The following is a 17,917-nucleotide window of genomic DNA, read 5'->3' on the forward strand; positions in this document are numbered from 1 at the left end:
CCCTTAGCTCTGTTTCTTGTTGGTTTGTGTGAAACAAGGTCTCCCTGGGCCAGGCCACTGTGAGCGAGTCATCTTGCCTCAGCCCTATGCTCTGTGATTCTGCACACATGCTACCGTGCCTAGCTTATGTTCTGTTTATCTACCTTAATACTTTATTTATTTATTTGCAAAGAGAAACAGACAATGGGTGCACCAGGGCCTCTAGCCGCTGCAAATGAACTCCAGATGCTTACACCACTTTGTGCATCTGGTTTTACATGGGTACTGGGGAATCAAATCTGGGTTGTTAGGCTTTGTAGGCAAGCACCTTCGTTGCTGAGCCATCTCTCCAGCCCTATTCACTTATTATTTATTTATTTGAGAGAGAGAGAGAATGAGTGCTCCAGGGCCTCTAGCCACTGCAAACGAACTTCAGGAGCATGCACAACCTTGTGTACCTGGCTAACGTGGGTTCTGGGGAATCGAACCAAGGTCCTTTGGCTTTGCAGGCAAGTGCCTTAACTGCTAAGCCATCTCTGCAATCCCCACTTAGGTTTTGAGTGTGTGTACTATGTGTGGCACAGTGTGCTTACATATAGTGAACGGGTTTGTGTGCAGATGTGCATGCCTCGTGCACATTTGTGTGCAGCCTGTCGAGTGTTCTCTGTATTTTTCTGCCCTATTTCCTTGAGACAGAGCCTCACTTACTCTGGAGCTGCTGTTCTGCTGTTTTTGTTCAGCCTGGCTGACAGCAAGCTCCAGTGATTTTTTAGTCTCTACCTCTGCCCCGTAGTACAGGTTACAGGTGTGGGTAGCTCCACACAGCTTTTTTTTGGAGGGGGGAGGTAGGGGCTCACTGTAGCCCAGGATGACCTGGAATTTACTCTCTATTCTCAGGGTGGCCTCAAACTCAGGGCGACTTCGAACTCAGGGTGATCCTCTTACCTCTGCCCACCCAGTACTGGGACTAAAGGCATGCACCACCATGCCTGGCCACACCCAGCTTTTATGTGGATTTCTGGGGATAGAATTCAGGATGTCTCAGACTCTCATGCCCTATACATATGTCACCCTTTTTTAATTTTTTTAAGTTTATTTTCAGGTAGGGCCTCACTGTACCCCAAGCTGACCTTGAACTCCCTCTGTAATCCCAGGCTGGCCTCAAACTCATGGCGATCCTTGTACCTCTGCCTCCTGAGTGCTGGGATTAAAGATGTGCATACCACCAGGCCTAGTGATGTCGTCTTCTTAAAAAAAAAAAAAATAGATTTTATTTATTTATTATAGTCAGAGAGAGAGAGAGAGAATGAATGGTGGCACCAGGGCCACTAGCCACTGCAGACAAACTCCAGACGCATGCACCACTATGTACATCTGGCTTACATGAGTCCAGGGGGAATTAGACTTCATAGGCAAGTGCTCAACTGCTAAGCCATCTCTAGCCCGATGTCTTCTATCTTTTTTTTTGTTTGTTTGTTTTTTGAGGTAGGGTCTCACTCTAGCTCAGGCTAACCTGGAATTCACTATGTAGTCTCAGGGTGGCCTCGAACTCATGGCAGTCCTCCTACCTCTGCCTCCCGAGTGCTGGGATTAAAGGCGTGCGCCACCATTCCTGACCCGATGTCTTCTTTTTGAAAGTGGTTGATTCACATGGCCTTTACCTATGGCATCCCCAACACTCTATCATATGTCATATTTGCTGGTGTTTCATTTACTTTACAAACATTGAGTATAAAGCAGCAGGCTGGACATTACTAATACTCTGCCCACTAAGAAGTCACAACAGAAGCCAGCCAGACAGTCACAGCGTGGGGCACATGTGACAATGGCAGCTTGAGTGGCGTGGCACAGCGGAAGCTGAGTGGAGACTGCCTGTGTCGGCCCACAGCTCTTCCGGTGCAAGAGCCTGGCCATGGGGTGGCCCAGCTGACGGATGCGAACAAACGCAGGGCATTGAGGGCTAGTGCTGGTGCCCGTGGTGGTGGCACGATCCGGGGTTGGTTCCCCAGTGCCCATGGAAAGCCAGATGCAAGTGGCACATGCATCTAGAGTTCATTTGCAGTGGTTGGAGGCCCTGATGGATCCTTTTCTCTCTCTCCCTCTCCCTCTACTATTTCTCTCTGCTAGCAAGTAAATAATTTTTTATTTTTTAAATACGTGCCTCAAAGGTTGTTAGGTATGACCATCAGAAATGTGGTTTTAAAAGCCGGGCGTGGTGTTGCATGCCTTTAATCCTAGCACTTGGGAGGCAGAGGTAGAAGGATCACCATGAGTTCAAGGCCACCCTGAGACTACATAATGAATTCCAGGTCAGCCTGAGCTAGAGGGAGACCCTACCTCAAAAAACCAAAAAAAAAAAAAAAAAGAAAAGAAATGTGGTTTTGTTCCAGGTGTGGTGGTGCATGCCTTTAATCCCAGCACTCGGGAGGAAGAGGCAGGAGTATAGCCATGAGTTCAAGGTTACCCTGAGACTACATAGGGAATTCCAGGTCAGCCTTGCTAGAGTGAGACCCTACCTTGAAAAACCAAAGGGAAAAAAAAACCCAAAAACAAAAAAAGAGAAGTGGTTTTGTGTCCAAGAAGGTGTGATATATTTTTATTTTTTATTTTTATTTTTTGCTGGAATTTGTCAGCCTTTCAAAAGAGCCATGCCATGGTCCCATGTGAACACATTGGGATAGAAAGAGAGAGGGTATCTTGGAAGGAATACAGTCCCACCCACCTGCTGTTCTTGACACACGTTCTGTAGGTGGCTCTATTCCTTGGCCGTCGTTCCCTTGGTTGCAGGCATAGGAAGCCGCCTGTGCTGTCCTTTCAAAGATGGAGCTCACGAAAGGAGGCAGGGCAGCGCATGGACTGCAGGAAGGGTTTAAGGACCAGCCTTTGAAAGGACACACCCTCAGTTGGATTTAGGGGGTTGTGGAGCAGGAATCAAGGTTTTCCTGTTTGTTTTTTTTTAATTGTTTTTCCTAGTAGGGTCTCACTCTAGCCCAGGCTGACCTGGAAAATTCATCGTACTCTCAGGGTGGCCACGAACTCACAGCAATTCTCCTATCTCTGCCTCCTGAGTGCTGGGATTAAAGGCATGGGTTGTCACACCCAACTAGGAATCAGGAATTGTTGTGCATACACTGAGGTGACAAATCACTCTCCCTTCCTCCCTCCCTTCCTTCCTTTCTTTTTTGAGGTAGGGTCTGACTCTAGCTTAGGCTGACCAGGAGTTCACTATGTAGGCTCAGGGTGGCCTCAACCTTACAGTGATCCTACCTGTGCCTCCCAAGTGCTGAGATTAAAGGTGTATACCACCACACTCGGCTATTTTGTGTGTTTTGGAGACTGGGTGTTACGTAGCAGCTCAGGTTGGACTTGAACTCCTGACCTAACTGTCTTTACTTTCCTGACTGCTGAGAGTATAGACATACTGCCACATCTACCTCATTCTTGTGCATTTTTTTTTAAATATTTATTTATTTATTTATTTGAGAGCGACAGACACAGAGAGAAAGACAGATAGAGGGAGAGATAGAGAATGGGCGCGCCAGGGCTTCCAGCCTCTGCAAACGAACTCCAGACGCGTGCGCCCCCTTGTGCATCTGGCTAACGTGGGACCTGGGGAACCGAGCCTCGAACCGGGGTCTGTAGGCTTCACAGGCAAGCGCTTAACCGCTAAGCCATCTCTCCAGCCCTTCTTGTGCATTTTTAAAAAGTATTGTTGGTCTAGAAAGATGGCTTAGTGGTTAAGGTGCTTGCCTGTGAAGCCTGAGAACGCAGGTTCAATTCCCCAGGACATGTATAAGCCAGATGCACAAGATGGTGCATGCATCTGGAGTTCATTTGCAGTGGCTGGAGGTCCTAGCATACCCATTCTGTCTGCCTCTCAAATAATGTTTTTTGCACCACCTGCCTATTTTTTTAATTAGATATGGTATTTACTTATTTTAAATATATTTTATTTATTTGAGAGAGAGAAAGACATAGTGGGGGGTGGGGGGGAGAGAGAGAGAGAATGGGCATGCCAGGCCCTCAAGCCACTGCAAACAAACTCCAGATAACGAACTCCAGAAACCTTGTGCATGTGGCTAATGTGGGTCCTGGAGAATTGAACTGGGATCCTTTGGCTTTGCAGGCAAATGCTTTAACTGCTAAGCCATTTCTCCAGCCCATAAATAATTTTTCTGAGATAGAGGTCTGCTTCTTTTTCTTAATTTCTCAAATAAATAAATGAAATATTTATAAAATATTATTATTTGCACTCCAGTGCCCCTAGCCAATGCAAGTGAACGCCACCTTTAGCAGTATTTTTTAATAATTTATTTACTTGACATGTGTGTATGGATGGATTGCACCAGGGTCTCATGTTGCAGTGAAGGCCAGGCACATTCATCTCTTTGCACAGCTGGCTTTGTGGGTACTGGGGAGCAGAACCCAGGCTGGCAGACTTGGCAAGCATGTCTTTAACCATCGAGCCCCTCCCTGGGTTTTGAGCTTTGGTTTCTCTGTGTCTGTGCTGGGGATGGGGTCGGGGCCTTTCACTGCTGTCCATGCTCCTCCCACTTAGCTACATACCAGCAGGTTTTTGTTTCTTTTGTCACTGATCTGAAAATCAGTTTCTAGGAGGTGACTGGGAATGTCAGTCAATGGTCGACCACGGTACTTGCCCTTGGGAGCAAATGTTTGATCTCTAGCTTCACCAAGGAAAAGAAGGACCTGCAGGAGAACTTCCAGCCTCCTCCTTGCTCTGGCCAGCACACCCGGATGCCATGCCCCGTTTATGTGTTGCTGACAAAGTAGATGTGGAGTCTTCAAAGGGAAATGAAGTCCTGGGACATAAGAAGGTAGGGGGGTGGGCAGACAATCATCTGTTACTCATCTGCGGAGCCTTAAAACCTCTGATACACTGAGCACTTGGTGGATGCTACAGAAATGTTGAATCTGGCTGGGTGGGCATGGTGGCACACACCTTTAATCCCAGCACTCAGGAGCAAGAAGTAGGAGGGTCTTTGTGAGTTCAAGGCCACCCTGAGACTACATAGTGAATTCCAGGTCAGCTTCAGCTAGAGTGAGACCCTACCTCAAAAAACCAAAAAAAAAAAAAAAAAAAAGTTTAAGTGGGCATGGTTGCACAGGTTTTTTTATTTTTCATTTTTATTTTATTTTTAATTTTTATTAACATTTTCCATGATTATAAAAAAATGTCCCATGGTTATTCCCTCCCTCTCCCCCCACACTTTCCCCTTTGAAATTCCATTCTCCCTCATATTACCTCCCCAACTCAATCATTGTACTTACATATATACAATATCAACCTATTAAGTTCCCTCCTCCCTTCCTTTGTTTTCCCTTTGTATCTCCTTTTTAACTTACTGGCCTCTGCTACTAAGTATTTTCATTCTCACGCAGAAGCCCAATCATCTGTAGCTAGGATCCACATATGAGAGAGAACATGTGGCGCTTGGCTTTCTGGGCCTGGGTTACCTCACTTAGTATAATCCTTTCCAGGTCCATCCATTTTTCTGCAAATTTCATAACTTCATTTTTCTTTACCGCTGAGTAGAACTCCATTGTATAAATGTGCCACATCTTTGTTATCCACTCATCAGTTGAGGGACAGCTAGGCTGGTTCCATTTCCCAAATTGAGCAGCAATAAACATGGTTGAGCACATACTTCTAAAGATGATTCCTTCGGATATATGCCTAGGAGTGCTATAGCTGGGTCATATGGTAGATCATTCTTTAGCTGTTTTAGGAACCTCCACACTGATTTCCACAATGGCACCCAGCACTCAGGAGGCAGAGGTAGGAAGACCTGGGACGACAGAGTGAGATTCAGGTCAGCCTGGGATAGAGTGAGACCCTACCTCGGGGGGGTAGGGGGGGAAGAAATGTTGAATCTGCGGAACTTTTTTCTATCTCAGCCTGCCAAGATTTTAAACTTTTTTTTTTCTTTTTTTCTTTTTTCCTGAGGTAGCGTCTCACTCTAGCTCAGGCTGACCTGGAATTCACTTGGCCTTGAACTAATGGCAATCCTACCTCTTATCTCCCAAATAATGGAATTGAAAGTGTGTGACACCATTCCTGGCTCCACTTGAACCTCCCACCCCCACCCAAGGTAGGGTTTTACTATAGCTCAGGCTGATCTGGAATTCACTCTGTAGTCTCAGGGTGGCCTCGAACTCATGGCGATTCTCCTACCCCTGCCTCCCCAGTGCTGGGATTAAAGGCGTGCTCACCATATCCGGCCCCACTTAAACTTTTTTTTTTTTTAATTTTTAATTTTTTATTAACATTTTCCATGATTATAAAAAAATATCCCATGGTAATTCCCTCCCTCCCCACCCCCACACTTTCACCTTTGAAATTCCATTCTCCATCATATTACCTCCCCATTACAATCATTGTACTTACATATATACAATATCAACCTATTAAGTACCCTCCTCCCTTCCTTTCTCTTCCCTTTATGTCTCCTTTTTAACTTACTGGCCTCTGCTACCAAGTATTTTCCTTCTCACGCAGAAGCCCAATCATCTGTAGCTAGGATCCACATATGAGAGAGAACATGTGGCGCTTGGCTTTCTGGGCCTGGGTTACCTCACTTAGTATAATCCTTTCCAGGTCCATCCATTCCACTTAAACTTTTTTAAAAAAATATTTTTAGCTAGTGTGGTAGCACATGCCTTTAATCCCAGCACTGGGGAGGCAGAGGATTGCTGTGAGTTCAGGGCCACCCTGAGTCTACAGAGTGAATTCCAGGTCAGCCTGGGCTAGAAGGAGAAAACAAACAAAAATGTGAAGTCCTTGATTTCTTTTAAAGAACCCATTTTCAAGGTAACTGCCAACATCAAGGTTTTAGGTTTTTCTTCACCGAGCACAGCCCATGAACTTCATCCCTTCGGTTGGAGTCCCTTGCCCTCTGTATACTGCTGACAGTGCCGGAGGAGGTCAGGTGTGATGTGGATACATGACAGGTTCCCAGACGTTGGCACTCTTGAGACCCTTGTGTGTTTAGTACTTCATGGATGTAGCAGTGGAAGTAGAGATTTTAATTATTAGTAATTACTAATATGATTTTAATTGTGCCTACTTACTACTTGAAGGCTAGTTTTATATTCTCATGATACTTGCCTTTACATTATAGGTTCATCACTTCTAATTGATGGCTGAGCTAAAAGCTCTTGCATGGCCCAGTTAAATAAACTATGATGTTGGGGTGTGGTTCTGTGCTAGATTGCATGCCTAGCAGGTGTGAAGCCCTGGTTTAATGCCTGGCAAGTCACAAATCCTAGCATGGTGATATACCCCTATAACTCTAGTATTGGGGTGGGAGTAGAGGCAGGTCAGGAATTAAGGTCATTCTCAGCTATATGGCAAGTTCATGGCCAGCCTGGGTCTCATGAAACCTTGTCTCCTTAACTATGGAAATTGAGCTGGGCATGGTGGCCCATGCCTTTAATCCCAGAACTCAGGAGGTGAGTTCAAAGCCAGCGTGGGACTACAGATTGAGTTCCAGGTCAGCCTGGGTTAGAGTGAGACCTTACCTTGAAAACACAAAATGAAACAAAATTATGGAGAGATGGCTTAGCAGTTAAGGTGTTTGCCTACAAAGCCAAAGGACCCAGGTTTGATTCCCCAAGACCCACATAAGCCAGAGAATACAAGGTGATGCATCCACATGCGTCTGAAGTTCATTTGCAGTGGCTAGAGGCCCTGGCCCACCCATTCTTTCTCCCTCTCTAATTTCTCACAAATAAATAAAAACACAAATATATATATTTAAAAGGGGGTGACCCTTTTCTCCCCTATTCTAAATGAATACTCCTATTTAAAAACAAAAACAAGTCCAGCTTAGCAGTAAAGGCACTTGCCTGAAAAGCCAAAGAACCCGGTTCAATTCCCCTGGATCCACATTAGCCATATGCATAAGGAGGCGCATGTGTCTGGAGTTCATTTGCAGTAGTGCATGCCTATTCTTTCTCTCTCAAATAAAGTAAAAATTTATAAAAAAAAAAATACATTGGGTTGGAGGGATGGCTTAGTGGTTAAGGCTCTTGCCTGCAAAGTCAGAGGACCCTGGTTCAATTCCTCAGGACCCACGTTAGCCAGATGCCCAAGGGGGCTCACACATCTGGAGTTCGTTTGCAGTGGCTGGAGGCCCTGGTGTGCCCATTCTCTCTCCCCCTTTTTCTCTGTCAAATAGTAAATTTAAAAAATATTTTAAAAGTACATAAAAACAAAAATTCTGGAGCTGGGAGTCGCGGTGCACACCTTTCCTCCCAGCACTCGAGAGAGGTAGTGCTGTGAGTTTGAGGCCAGCCTGAGACTACATAGTGAATTCCAGATTGGTCTGGGCTACAGTGAGACCCTACCTTGAAAAACCAAAAGAAAACAAACAAACAAAGCCAAGCGTGGTGGCACAGGCCTTTAATCCCAGCACTCAGGAGGCAGAGGTAGGGGAATCACGGTGAATTCTAGGTCAGCCTGGGCTACAGTGAGACTCTACCTCGGAAAAAGAAAGAAAAAATCCTATGGAAATTTCCTGTACACTTAAATTGAGGTTCCAAACACCTGCTGAAATTATAGTCTGAACTCAGAAAATGCACTGCAGATTTGTATGGAAATGAAGATATTCTTGTTTTAACTGGATAGCACAGGAAATGTTTAAAGCAGCTTGGTTTGATTGATGATTGCAGTATAAGTTTCCCATATAAAAGCATTACCATGTCTTTAGCAAAAGCTAATTTCTAGCCGGGTGTGGTGGCGTACGCCTTTAATCCCAGCAGGGAGGAAGAGGTAGGAGGATCGCCATGAGTTTGAGGCCACCGGGAGACTGTATAGTGAATTCCAGGTCAGCCTGAGTTAGAGCGAGACCCTACCTACAACTACAAAACCAAGAAGAAAGCTAATTTCAAATCCATTTGGTGTTTGGAAATAGGTGTTATATCAGTCAAGGTTCCCCAGAGAAATAGAACCAATATGATATAGGAACACATGAATAAAGACACTTTTGGGGGTGGGGAGGTGGCGAATCAGTTAAAGGCGCATGGTTGCAAAGCCTGATGGATGGCCCTGTTTGATTCTTACGTGTCCATGTAAAGGCAGATGCTCAAAGTGGTGCATGCATCTGGAGTTTGTTTGCAGCAGCAGGAAGCCCTGGTGTATACCCATTCTCTCATCTGCTTGCAAATAAACATTTTTTTTTTTAAATTTTAGAAAGAATTGGCACACCAGGGCCTTCGTCACTGAAATAGAACTCCAGATGCTTGTGCCACCTAGTGGGCATATGCCACCTTGTGCTTGCTTCACCTTTGTAAGTCTGGTTTATGTGGGATCTGTGGAGTTGAACATGGGTCCTTAGGCTTTGCAGGCAAGCACCTTAATCACTAAGTCATCTCTCCAGCCCTACTTTTTTTTTTTTTTCTTAATGTGGGCCCTAGGGATTGAATTCATGTACTCATGCTTTCAAGGAAAGCATTTTACCTGTTAAACCACCTCACCAGTCCCAGGGATTATTTCTTAAAATCAGTAAATAAACCAGGCATGGTGGTTTATATATGTTATCCCATAACTGGGGAACCTGAGGAGGATCACAACTTTGAATTGAGGCCAGACTTGACTCCATGGCAAGTTCAAGGCCAGCTTAGACTTGTTATATATATAAAACAAGACTATCACAAAAGAAAGTAAGTAAAAAAGGTTTAAAAATTGAACATAGAAGCTGGGCATGGTGGCACACGCCTTTAATCCCAGCACTCGGGAGGCAGAGGTAGGAGGATCACTGTGAGTTCAAGTCCACCCTGAGACTACAGAGTGAATTCCAGGTCAGCCTGAGCTGGAGTGAGAACCTTCCTTGAAAAAAAAAAAAAAAAAAAAAAAAGAACATATAGGGGGTGAGGACCTGGGAAGCAGTGAAGGTGGCTGAAGGAGTGCCCTCCTAAACTGGCCTCTGGGCCTTGGACTCCTGGCCCCAGGATGCCTAACGTGCTGCTGAGCTGAGTGAGGACCCTTCTACAACCAGAAAGACCCTGGCGTGCTATGTGAGGACCCTTACCATGTGGCAGAAGGAATCTGACAAAGAACCCAGGCCCGGATGATCCTCTGAAACACAGATTCCAATGCACAAGCTTTACCAGGGAGCCCGCATGGCCCTGTCCTCCCTGTCCACGCAGCTGCGCCTGCTTGTGTGCTACCTGCTTAGTGCAGCCGTGGACACACGCCTGCACACACAGCTTTCTTATGAATGATTGCTAAGCAACCTTCTGTTTGTGCCCCCAAATCATGTAACCTTAGAAACTTGTAACCCACCAGTAGTAGAACGATTTCAAGGTGATGTCAGACTGCCTGCCATACTGTCTGTAAACCCGCGAGGTATCAGAGCTCAGGACTCGGGCTTTGGAAGTTATTCCCGAGTCCATGTCTACATGAATAAATTTTCCGATTCTCCGCTCTATCTCTGGTGCCGTGTGACTCAGTTTCCCATAACAGCCGCACAGGAAGGAGCCTAGCATGCTGTGTGAGGACCCTTACTACACAGGAAGACTCCTGACCACAGATACTTTCATATTTACCTCAGAACAAAATTCTCAATTTCAAACTTGGTAAGAACTTCTGGGGTGTCTTTCAAATGGGTAGTCCTGCTTCCTCAGGCACAGTCCATAGCTAAATGTGGATATCAAAAGCTAGTCATGCTGGCTGTGGTGGTGCACACCATTAATCTTAGCTGTCAGGTGGCTGAGGAAGGAGGATTGCTGTGAGTTGGAGGACAGCCTGGGACTACAGGATGAATTCCAGGTCAGCCTGAGCTACAGCAAGATCCTACCTCAAAAAACAAACAGCTCTTCCTGTCAGTGGCCTGAGCATGCAAGTCAAGGGGCTCAAATCTTCGTGTTCACTTTAAGAACACCTGCAAAACTTCCCAGGCCATCACAGGTATGCATATCCAAAAAGCCACCAAGTATCTGAAAGGTGTCACTTCAAAGAAGCAGTGTGTGCCATTCCGGCGATACAACGGTGGAGTTGGTAGGGGTGCACAGGCCAGACAGTGGGGCTGGACACAGGGTGGATGGCCCAAAAAGTGCTGAATTGGACTGGAGGGATGGCTTAATGGTTAAGGCGTTTGCCTGCAAAACCAAAGGACCCAGGTTCGATTCCCCGGGACCCACATTAGCCAGATGCACAAGGGGATGCAAACATCTGGAGTTTGCAGTGACTGGAAGCCCTGGAGCACCCATTTTCTCTCTCTCCCTCTTTCTCTATTAAATATGATGTACAAACATCCCTAGTCCAAGGTTTTTTTGTTTTTTTTTTGTTTTGTTTTTTGTTTTTTTTGGTTTTTTTTTTGGTTTTTTGAGGTAGGGTCTCACTGTAGCTCAGGCTGACCTGGAAGTCACTATGTAGTCTCAAGGTGGCCTCGAACTCATAGTGATCCTCTTACCTCTGCCTCTTGAGTGCTGGGATTAAAGGAGTGAGCCACCACACCTGGCTTAGTCCAAGGTCTTTTAACTGAGCTGCAAATCCCCCTCAATTCATAATGGCACAGAATAAACATTCACACTGTAAAAGATGGCATTGGGCAGAGCAAAGAAATATTCAACCAATACAAGATATAAAACAAGCAGGGAAAATAAACTGTAGCTCCAAATCCAGCAACTGTAACCAGTGACAAGTCTCCAAGTCAACTCTAACCAATGACAAGTCTGGAGTCCCAGTTCTGTCCCTCCAGCTAGGCCACCCATAGTCCGGGCATCTTCATCTGGTGGCAGCCACTCTTCTTGGCAACCATCCCATAGCCCTACATCTCCACTGGATCTCCACCACAACCCACAATTCATCCTCATGGCTCCATCGGGCTCCACACAGGTAGTCCAAGAAGCCTGCTTCACACTGCCCATGGCCATTTCCAGGATACAAAACTGCTGCAAATTCAGTGACCCTCTCTTTCCTGCATTTGTTATCCTCCATAATACCAGGTAGACTATTGATTTGTTAATCCAGGGGGAATAAAGCAATCTTTGAAGAACAGGACACTTCTTCAACATTCAGGCCCCTTCAAAAAAGTCTACATTCTTCCTGTTGTTCCAATGCAGGTCAGCTGGCGCAGTCTCAATGGCTGTAATCTCTCAATTGCAGCTGAATGGGTAGCAATTTTGGCCCAAAGATTTTATTTTTTCTGTGCCATATCCCTCTGCTCACACCAGTCCACTTCTATGCAATGCAACCCTTCACAAATTCTCAGGACACGGGCATAACAGCAAACTTCTCACACAACTGTTTCTAGCCCAGTCCAAGCAAAGCACCTTCTCACTCTCATAAACCAAACCTCACAGTCCGTAGTTCTTACTGCATTCAGATCTTTCAACTGACCAGAATAGTCCATCAAGCTGTACTTACAGCACTGCAAGGCAGCTCTTAGGCCAAGATTTGAAATTCATTCCCATTCCTCCTGCAAAGCAGTAAGAGGCCAAAGCCACAGAATTAGGTGTCTAGCAGCAATGCTCCTGCTTCTCTGTACCAGTATTACTATTGAAGTCAGGTTCACATTGCTGGCAGAAAATACTCAACCAAGGTCAGCTTGTGGGAAAAAAAAGGGGTTTATTTAGCTTAAAGACTCAAGGGGAAGTTCCATGATGGCAAGGGAAAACGATGGCATGAGCAGAGGAGGGACATCATCTCCTGGCCAATATCAGATGGACAACAGCAACAGGAAAATGTGCCAAACACTGGCAAGAGGAAGCTGGCTGTAACACCCATAAACCTGCCCCCAACATTACACTGCCTTCAAGAGGGTTTAATTCCCAAATTGCCGTCAGATGGAGACCTAGCATTCAGAACACCTACGTTTATGGGGGACACCTGAATCAAACCATCACAGCCCCCCCAAATAAATAAAATTTTAAGTAGGTATTAAACCAGGTGTGGTGGCGCATACCTTTAATCCCAGCACTTGGGAGGCAGAGGTAGGATTGCCATGAGTTCGAGGGCACCCTGAGACTACATAGTGAATTCTGAATTCCAGGTCAGCCTGGGCTAGAGGGAAACTCTACCTTGAAAAAAAAAAAAGTAGGTATTGTTTATGCATTCCATCCATGATTTGGAAGGCAATACTGCTTTTCTTATGTTACATTCCTCACTTAACACTGAGAAGCCATCCGGCTACTGTCCCCCTTCGGACCTCTCCAGAAAGAAAAAGGCAATTGACAAGGGTCTGCTGCTATAGTCTAATTAGAAAGACAAATAAATAAAATATTTTAAAATAAAAAAGTTATTTGTTTGGAAGCAGAGAGACAGAGGATAGACAAAGACAGTGGTCACATCAGGGCCTCCAGCCACTGCAAATGAACTCCAAATGCATGCTCTACTGTGCATCTGGCTTTACGTGGGTACTGGGGAATTGAACCAGGGTCCTTAAGCCTATGGAATGGCAGCATCCACACCCAGGCTGGTCTTCCCACTTCACCTCAGTGAAACCCCTCTGGAAACGCTTTCATGGACATGCTCTGAGGTTTGTCTCGTGGGTTATTCTAACTCCCATCAAGTTGACTAGATTAATGTTCACAAAAGGGAAAGAAATTCTCACAGATGTGATGAACTTTAAAGCCATTATGCTACATGGAATAAGCTGTCACAAAAGGACAGATTCTTCTTTGGAGTGACATGATGACACACGTCTTTTTTTTTTTTAAATATTTTTTTGTTCATTTTTTATTTATTTATTTGAGAGCGACAGACATAGAGAGAAAGACAGATAGAGGGAGGGAGAGAGAATGGGCGCACCAGGGCTTCCAGCCTCTGCAAACGAACTCCAGACGCGTGCGCCCCCTTGTGCATCTGGCTAACGTGGGACCTGGGGAACCGAGCCTCGAACCGGGGTCCTTAGGCTTCACAGGCAAGTGCTTAACCGCTAAGCCATCTCTCCAGCCCAACACACACGTCTTTAATTGAACATATATGAATGCACTTATATGAAAGACCTGTAGAAGTCAAATTCCCAGAGCCTGAGGGTGGAATGGTGGATGCCAGGGGCTGGGGAGCGGGGCACTGGTAGGGGCAGGTGGCCAGATGAGAAGAGAAGAGTGGAAGTGAGTGATGATGAGTGCCCTGGACCGTATGCAGGGCTGGGGAGATGGCCCTGTGGTGAAGGGCACTTGCTTGCAAAGCCTGATGGCCTGATTCAATTCCCCAGTACCCACCTAATGCCAGATGCACAAAGTGGCACATGTGTCTGGAGTTTGTTTGCAGTTGCCCATATTCACTCACTGTCTGCCTCTTTCTCTCTTAAATAAATAAATGAACTAGGCCGGGCATGGTGGTGCACGCCTTTAATCCCAGACCCCTAATGAATGAAAGGACAAAGGCACTGAGCATGGGTGCCGTTGACACCACTAGAAAGATAAGCAGACACTCTGCTCCACTTGTGGAAAACACTGCCACCACCTACAAATTACTCTTGCCCAAAATAGCCAACTGGCACCTGATGAAGCCTCAAGCTCTAACCACCAACTTACAGAAAATGCTGAGGACAGGGACACGAGACCCACACCACAGTGATGCAGCCAGCAAAACTGAGGCTGTAAGAAGCTCAAAGGGACAACAGCCCATTGTATTCACCACAAAAAAAAAAAAAAAAAGCAAGGGAAAAAATGGATTTAAAAGGATTCTGAAAATACAACTATCTGTTGTGGATGCTTTGTGGATCATGTTTTTAAAACAGTATTTTTAAAATTTATTTTTATTTATTTGCAAAGAGAGAGAGAGAAGGCAGACAGAAAGAGAATGGGCTTGCCAGGGTCTCTAGCCACTGTAGACGAACTCCAGATGCATGTGCCACGTTGTGCATCTGGCTTACGTGGGTCCTGGGGAATAGAACCTGTCTGTGTACTTTGGCTTCGCGGGCAAGCGCCTTAACCACTAAGCCATCTCTCCAGCCCTTCATTACCTCCTTTTATAAAATATTTAGGGGCTGGAAAGATGGCTTAGTGGGTTACGGCGCTTGCCCGCGAAGCCTAAGGACCCAGGTTCACTTCCCCAGTACCCACATAAGCCAGATGCAGGAGGTGGTGCATGCGTCTGGATTTGCGGTGGCTGGAGGCCCTGGTGCACCTATTCCTCCTCTCTTCTCTGTCTGTCTCTCTCCCTCTCTTCCCCTCTCCCTCCCCCCAATAAATTTAATAAGATAAATGGATGAAAAGGGAAAAAGCTGGCTCAACCGCTTGCTTCCTCACTGTCAACTGCCTGTGTGCAGCTGCCTCCAGCTCCCGTCAGCCTCCCTCACTGTGACAGACTCCACCTCTGGAACGGTCACCCATGGAGAACCCCTTTCCTTCCATTAGATGCTCTGGTTAGGTATTTTGTCCCAGCAGTAAGAAAGTGATGGATGCAATTCTGTACCAACTCCCCGCACCAATGGAAAAAAAAAAAAAAAAAAAGACAATTCTGTATTATCTTACCTGTTTCGTAAGCATTCTTGTTCAAAGCTAAGAGTGGGGTCCTGGAGAAATGGCTCAGTGGTTAAGGCACTTGCCTACAAAGCCTAACAACCTGGGTTTGACTCCCCAGTATCTACATGAAGCCAGATGCACAAGGTGGTGCACGTGTCTGGGGTTCATTTGCAATGGCTAGCAGATCTGGCGCACCCATTCTCTCTTTTGCTTACTCACTCACTCTCTGCTTGCAAATAAATAAATAACCTTTTTTGTTTTGTTTTGTTTTCCGAGATAGGGTCTCACTCTAGCTTGGTCTGATCTGGAATTCACTATGTAGTCTTAGGGTGGCCTCGAACTCACAGCAATCCTCCTACCTCTGCCTCCCGAGTGCTGGGACTAAAGGCGTGCGCCACCATACCTGGCTAATGATATATGTATCTTAAAGCTAATAATATTGTCCTCAATGGCTTATTTCAGAGTCTTTCTAGGTAGAGCTGCTGAGGTGTGATGTGTGCATAATAAACTAGAAATGGGATGAGTGAAATGAAAACAGGGGAGACAGTAGTAGCTCCTAGTATCCAGTTTTTAACTAGCCTGTATAGGGACCACTTGGGATATATCTCTGCACGTGACCACTTGGGATATATCTCTGCACGTGAAGGACAGTTTCTCTAGACTATAGAAGGCTTGAGTAGGAGGAAATTGCATTTTGCCTTTGCCACTTACCACTGGATTACGCTGCAGTTTTAAAATCTTTTTATTGCTGGGCGTGGTGGTGCACGCCTTCAATCCCAGCCCTCGGGAGGCAGAGGTCGAAGGATCGCGTGAGTTCAAGGTACCCAGAGACTATGTAGTGAATTCCAGATCAGCTGGGCTAGAGTGAGACTCTACCTGGAAAAACAAACAAATAAATGACAAAACAAACAAATAAAAGTTTTTAGTTGTTTGTTGATTTGTTTATGAGAGACAGAAAGGGGGAGAGAGAGACAGTGAGTGAGAGAGAGAAGGGGAGAATGGGCACACTCCTGCTACTGCAAATGAACTCCAGATGCATGTACCACTTTGTGCATTTACGTGGGTACTGGGAAATTGAACCTAGGTTGTTAGACTTTGCAGGCAAATGCCTTAACCACAGAGCTATTTCTCCAGCCCTGTTGGTGGTTTGTTGTTGTTGTTGTTTGTTTGTTTGGTCATTTGGTTTGGTTTTTCAAGGTAGGGTCTCACTCTAGCCAAAGGTAACCTGGATTCACTATGTAGTCTCAGACTGGCCTCAAACTCACAGGGATCCTCCCACCTCTGCTTCCTGACTGGTGGGATTAAAGGAGAGCACCACCACACCCAGCTTCCTTTTAGTTTTTTATTTATTTTTTTAAATTAAAAAAATATTTTATTTATTTATTTGAAAGAAAGAGAGAGAGAGAGAGAGAGAGGGGGAGAAAGAGGCAGATAGAAAGAGAGAATGGGCATGCCAGGGCCTCTAGCCACTGCAAATGAATTCCAGCTGCATGTGCCCCCTGGTGCATCTGGTTTACATGGGTCCTGGGAATGGAACCAGGGTCCTTAGGCTTTGCAGGCAAGTGCCTTAACCATTAAGCCATTTCCCCAGAACATGCCTTCTAGTTTTTATAGTGGGCAAGAAATTTGCCACCCGCCTAGGCATTACTGCTGTGTAGGAAACCTGAGTGTTTTTTTCTTTTTCCTAATCTCTTTCCCCGTCTTTGAATTGTTTCTCTGGTATATCAGCACGAGGATTTAGTCTATCTTGGGACTCATTTCCTGAGACTAAACATTCTTGTCCCAAGTCAGTTCTGGAAGATGACGCCAACATCTTCTCATCTGTGTTTGATGTCTGGATAGTGCTGGCTGAAGTCAGGTGCACATAAGTAGTTGTTGAATGTTGGAATGAACATTTTCTCCTCTTTTCTGTCCTTCCTGCTCAGACATTTTTTTCCAGACACTTGTCGAAATAAATATTACATTCTATTCACTATATGTCTTCATATTTTTTATATCAAGGCAGGGTCTCATTCTAGCCCAGGCTGACCTGGAATTCACTATGTAGTCCCACACTGGCCTCGAACTCATAGCAATCCTCCTACCTCTGCCTCCCAAGTGCTGGGATTAAAAGTGTGTGCCACCACACCTGGCTCTCTTTGTATTTTTTTCTTTCATTTATTTATTTGAGAGAGAGAGAGACAGATAGACACAGAGAGAGAGAGAGAATGGGCATGCCAGGGCCTCTAGCCAAAACAAACAAACAAATAAACATACAAACATTTTTTGTTTGTTTTTCTAGGTAGGGTCTCATTCTAGCCCAGGCTGACTTGGAATTAACTCTGTAGTCTCAGATTGGCCTCAAACTCTTCACAATCCTTCTACCTATGCCTCCTGAGTGCTGGGATTTAAGGCGAGTGCTACCACATGCAGCCAAAACATTTTTTTTAAATTTAATTTTATTTTTCGAGGTAGGTTCTCACTGTAGTCCAGGCTGACCTGGAATTCACTGTGTAGTCTCAGG

This window comes from Jaculus jaculus, chromosome 8 (assembly GCF_020740685.1).
Source record: "Jaculus jaculus isolate mJacJac1 chromosome 8, mJacJac1.mat.Y.cur, whole genome shotgun sequence".
Taxonomy (NCBI): Eukaryota; Metazoa; Chordata; class Mammalia; order Rodentia; family Dipodidae; genus Jaculus; species Jaculus jaculus.